Source organism: Berghia stephanieae, chromosome 11 (genome assembly GCF_034508935.2).
Source record: "Berghia stephanieae isolate SIO BIC M18660-M18661 chromosome 11, UCSD_Bste_1.3, whole genome shotgun sequence".
Taxonomy (NCBI): domain Eukaryota; kingdom Metazoa; phylum Mollusca; class Gastropoda; order Nudibranchia; family Aeolidiidae; genus Berghia; species Berghia stephanieae.
The window spans coordinates 4,178,510-4,184,509 of record NC_088370.1 but is presented as its reverse complement, the minus strand read 5'-3'; positions in this window follow the sequence as shown (position 1 = coordinate 4,184,509).

Below are 6,000 nucleotides of genomic sequence, written 5' to 3'. Positions count from 1 at the left end.
GTTGAGCACGCCCATCGCCCACCCTTTTCGCGACACACCTTCAGTGAAGCAAGACTGCTTACCTACTCTTGTGTATCAAATAGAAGGGGATGGGGGGAGGCAGTAAAAGTGTGTGCGTGTGTGTGTGTGTGTGTGTGTTGGGGGAGGGGGGGGGGGAGCACATTGGCTAATCCTCGAAGTTGACATCACTCAAGGTCTTTGTTATTGGTTTTTGCCATCCATGGTCATGATTAATTCTCACTACACTGTATTAACCAGACTATAAACGTTACACAGTTTTGTGTGTTGGTCCGTTATACTTCTGGATGGCAATGTTGTGAGTTTCTTGGGCAAGCACACACTATCTCTAGAAGGTTGGGGGAGCGGGGTGGGGGCTGGAAATGCGCTATTTTACCAAAGAGGGGGAGCGCGCAATTTGATGAATGGAATTGAGGGCTAGGGTGCGCATTCTTATTTTGGCCGTCGATATGTGTTGTATAAAATGGATTTCTTTCAATCAAATAATATATACTGATAGTAAAATAACAGCGACAGCAAGGAGAGTATCTTTTTCAAAATGATTTATTTATAAAAGTTTACAACTTGTTAAAGCAAAATTTTCACCGGCAAATTCCTTGAGCTGAAATTTAATAGGAAAAAAAAAGGGGGGGGGGGGGGGGGGGAGGGATGCGAATAAGCTTCAGGGACTGGGGGAGGGGTGGAGGGTGCGCAAAAAATCTGAAAAAAAAGGGGGGGGGGGGTTGTCTTTTTGATACAGTAGAGTTGGAGACGCGTCGTTGTGGTTGTCATTTGTAATAATAATAATAATAATAATAATAATAATAATAATAATAATATAATAATAATAATAATAATAATAATAATAATAATAATAAAATATAGTAGTAGTAAGTAGTATAGTAGTAGTAGTAGTAGTAGTAGTAGTAGTAGTAGTATAGTAGTAGTAGTAGTAGTATAGTAGTAGTAGTAGTAGTAGTAGTAGTAGTAGTAGTATAGTAGTATAGTAGTAGTAGTAGTAGTAGTAGTAGTAGTAGTAGTAGTAGTAGTAGTAGTAGTAGTTGTTGTTGTTGTTGTTGTTGTTGTAGTAGTAGTTGTAGTATTTTTTCTGACCCCCACCCCCTCCCCGCCTGTCCACCCACCAGTGATTGGATAGCTGCGTCTATTAGATCCTTGCGTCCTACTTGAAATGTAGCAAACAATTGTTATTGCCCGTTTCGCGCTATGGAAACCGGGAGAAACCCCTAATGGCTCTGAGAAGGACTACCTACTACTTTGGAACTTTCAATTAACCAGTATATTTTTGACCAATCAAAACATGGAATTTTTGACACTCCTTCACACGTGCTCGGACAAATATAGTTGGATGTTTATATACAATAAAGTGAATGGATTCGACCTTTCTCTGATCACCAAATGGGTGACTAGAGTTATCACACGATTTTCTTGACCACATTTTATAAACGTTTAAGTTTGCACACGGATTTCTGTGTTGGTTCTAATGATCAAGCGCTAGAACAGTTGTGTATTTTATTTAGACACATACCATCGATAGTAAAACCTGTCGAGATTGCGATGTTTACCAATCACAGTCATTGTTTACATCATAACGACTGTCCGAGAGGCGTGGTTATCTAAGTGTCTATTCAGGGCGATAGGATATTATTAGTCCGACCTGGCGTGCATTTATTTGCTTTATGTCTTGTGGTAGCTTAACTTGGGATCCGCATAGCTTATCCCCTATTTAACCACTTGAAAGATAACGACCTATAGCGAGTTCAGTAAGGATATTATGATACATTCAATGTGCAATGATTTATGAATGAAATTTGACATGAATACATGAATGATAACAGACTGAATCGTGTCGTACTTCAAATTCTGCCCAGAATGAATAAAATAATTCCGGTTTTTGTGGGGGAGTTTTTTTCATTTGGAAAGGAAATGTTCACTTACAATTAAATTTATTAGTCAGTGATGATAATGGCAATTTGTCAAAAAGGAGGAAAATGTATCGGCCCATCGGGCAAACTCAAATCATAATGCAAAATGACATATAATATCATAGTTACGTAACTTTATATACTTCTTTTGTAAAAAATATTTAATGTAGTCCTTTTCCAAAAATAATTTTAAAGGCTTAAAATAATGTCATACCGCTGACTACATAACGAGATTATGATAATTTGATAATGTTATGGCCAAAATGCAAGAAAGCATTATTTTTTCTTTACAAAGCACAATACAATATTATCTTTGTTACTGCAACCTAGTGGTCATGCAGTTTATAAATTAGACTCATTATCATTAATATTGAATAACTTAGCCCAAAAAATAGTCCATCTACTAATAATGCTAAAGCAGTATCTTTAAAATATAATTGCTTTCTTTGCAGATAACCCTTGCTTATTGTAATAAGCGTTTTATTGTTTTACTGGGTTTTGTTTGTTTGTTTGTTTGTTTTTGTTTGTTTTACAGCGTTTGCCACACATTTAGGTCATATCAGCGCCAGTAAAAAGGAAGATAATGAGATGGTAAAAAAAGTTCTAGAATTACAATTAATGCACGCAAGAAAAAGTAAGACAAAAAGGGAACTGGTTCAAATATAGAACATTGTAGATTCCAAGAGCACACCATCAGTTTGTGATAACCTAAAAGGCCTCATCCTGACACAAGCAAGATCCTCATTAAGAGGAACACACTCAAAAGTTTACAAATCCTAATTATGTAAAATTAAAGTTATACAGTGCATAACAAAGAGATGATTTACAAGGCAAAAATATCATTTCCCAAAACTCTAACTATACATTTGATAGTTTCCCTCCCAGTCAGGGTATCCGCCCAAGGCCAGGACAAAGCCAAGTAATCTCATTCCAAGGCAAAGACAGAAATCATGTTGGGAAACATCATATATATATATATATATATATATATATATATATATATATATATATATATATATATATATATATATATATATATATATATATAATATATATATATATATATATATATATATATATATATATATATATATATATATATATATATATATATATATATATATATATATATATATATATATATATATATGGGATAGGAGACACAGTAAGTGCCTCCCTGCCAACAATGGGAAGTAAGGAACACCACCCGGAAGCTTTATATGACCAGATGACTTCAGAAAACATAACCTTAGGATAGAAGGGTGGTTTAGACAGAAATTGGGGACACACACACACACACACACAGAGAGAGAGAGAGAGAGAGAGAGAGAGAGAGAGAGAGAGAGAGAGAGAGAGAGAGAGAGAGAGAGAGAGAGAGAGAGAGAGAGAGAGAGAGAGAGAGAGAGAGAGAGAGAGAGAGAGAGAGAGAGAGAGAGAGAGAGAGAGTTAGTTATGAATTGATTCTCTATTTTTTTTTCCAAATCCCCTACCCAAAATATACCCATCCATGATCTCATCACTGGTCTTGTGTCACGTTTGACATTTGGTGACAGATTGTCTGGGCTTCCGCCATAATAATGCGAGTGCCAACTAATTAATGTCAATTAATGCAACTGAGCACAGGTGTCATAAATCATGATGGTGATTTTTCCTTGACACTAAAAAAAAAAAAGGAAAATTTCAGAAAAAGTCTCAAAATCCCTGAATTCTGCGGTTTCCAGGAGGAGTTTCATCACTGATTAGTGGTTATAGTGGAAGCAGTATTTATTGTTTGAAGAAATTGAAGTAGTAGCATAGCTGCCAACTTTTAAAAATGCCAAAACGTATTATTATTATACGCGGTGCGGCGCGGACGCCCAATTCATGTCTTAAAATGGCATATTTATTAATGTACTTAAGTACTAGAATGGTCAGAACTGTAATACTAAGAGAAGCTTACCTTTATCATCATACTGGGTAGGCATAAGTGATGGGGAGGTGGTGACAGAAGCAGATTACTGAGGCTTGGGCTTAACAGCCTCCTTTGTGGCTGTCTTTGCCCTCTTCGGGAACTCTGAGTCAAGTTAGGAAAAATAAGACTGACTTCAGAGGCAGCCTGAGCACAGACATGCTTTCAGTACTTCTCATTGTCAAGTCTAATAGCACTCCAAGCTATGACAGTGAGTTCAGCTCAGAGTTCCTGAAGAGGGCAAAGACAGCTGCATTGGTGTGAGCATTAGTTTTTTGGGGTTTTTTTTCTGGATTTTTTTTTCTTTTTCTGGATTGGCCAAATCGTACTAAGTACGATTTTATCGTACTGGTTGGCAGCTATGTAATATTGACCTTGTAAAATGTTTTAGACCAAAATGTGTATTCACGCACCTGGAATGACATAGCACGTGGAGTGTCAGTGTCAGCACGTGAAATTTCATTTTGAATTTTTTTGAAATTCTATTTGAAATTTTTTTCATCCAGCATAAAGCTATTTGTCTAATTGTTTGTTCGATATAATTTTAGTAATATCGCCGTTTACATCATTGATAAATTAACCTTCCAGGATTTTCTTTCCAAAAATAAGGAAGAAAGAACTTTGACGATTAACAATAACATTGACATTTTGCATCTGAATAAAGAGCGAAATTCAGGCAAGACTTGTACCACACACGTATGCATTGATGGCTATCAGGCTGCTACTGAAGGTATTAACTCACTCAATCCTAGAGATTTTTGCTACTTTTCAAAATTGGAAATAAAAATGTATTCAAAATGAGCATCTACATAGTTTTATTCAACTATCATTCACATGTAAAAACTAAAAACATTAGCTTTGATACAACACCTATAATTTTGTCCCAGAAAAATGTGATAAATAGGCATGGTGTAAAAGTAACCTGGGTAAACTATAGTCGGTGTTAGGGTTGAGTGAGTTAACCCTTTGAATGCGACAAACAATGACAGTTTACAGGGCGCTAAGGTCTTTGCAGATCACCCCTCGGAAATTGTCCATGACAAATTACCATTGTATTTGACTAGCATTACTAATACTGACTGATACTAACACTGTTTTGCATGGAGCTAAGGTCCATGATCACCCGTGTACTACAGGTCAAATAAAACTTGATGATGAGAGTTATACAAGTAAACGTCCAAAACAGACTTGGAGGAGAAGCCTTCACCAAGATGTGAGCGTCTCCAATCTTACCTGGAGTGAGGCAAAGGTCTGTGCCAAGGACAGAAGAAAACATGAGAATAAAAAGTTATAGAATTCAATTAAACCACCCAAGAAAAGGTAAGACAAAGGGGAATTTGTTCAAATAGGAAACAGATGTAGATTCCAAGAGCACACCATCAAAGTACTTAGTTTGAGATCACCTAAAAGTCTCATCCAGACACAAGCACAGGTCCCCACTAAGAGGAATACACTCAAATGTTAACAAATCAAATATAACATGTAAATAAAACATAATACAGTACATAACAGAGAGATGATTTACAAGGAAAAAAATATCATCTCCCAAAGCAATAATTATACATTTGACTGTTTCTCTCTCAGCCAAGGACTCCGACCAAGGTCAGGACAAAACCAAGCAATCTCACTCCAAGACAAAGACAGAAGGCAATTGGAAAACAGATACGAGGGGATAGAAGACACAGCAAGTACCGCCCTGCCCACTATGGGAGGTAGGAATCCCACCCAGTATCTAATTCCAAGACAATGAAAAAAACCCATAAAAAGTAAGTTGGAAAACAGATATAAGGGTATAGAAGACACAGTAAGTGACCGCCCTGCCCACTATGGGAGGTCAGGAACCTCACTCAGGTGACTAATTAAAGATCCACCATCTCAAGAAGGTTAACGTTCCCACGTCCTAAAATAGAATATTTCCTTCATGGCAACAAATATGTAGGGAGGCCACCAGCATCAATAGTAATAGTAACTACCCTGAACCAGGATCTCTCTACATATCAGAAATGTCTGGATTTAGATGAGGCCGTTGTTTTCTTTTGTTTTTAAGGGTTTTACGGCGCTTGCAACACATTAAGGTCATATCAGCGCCAGTAAAAAGGAAGAAAATGGGAT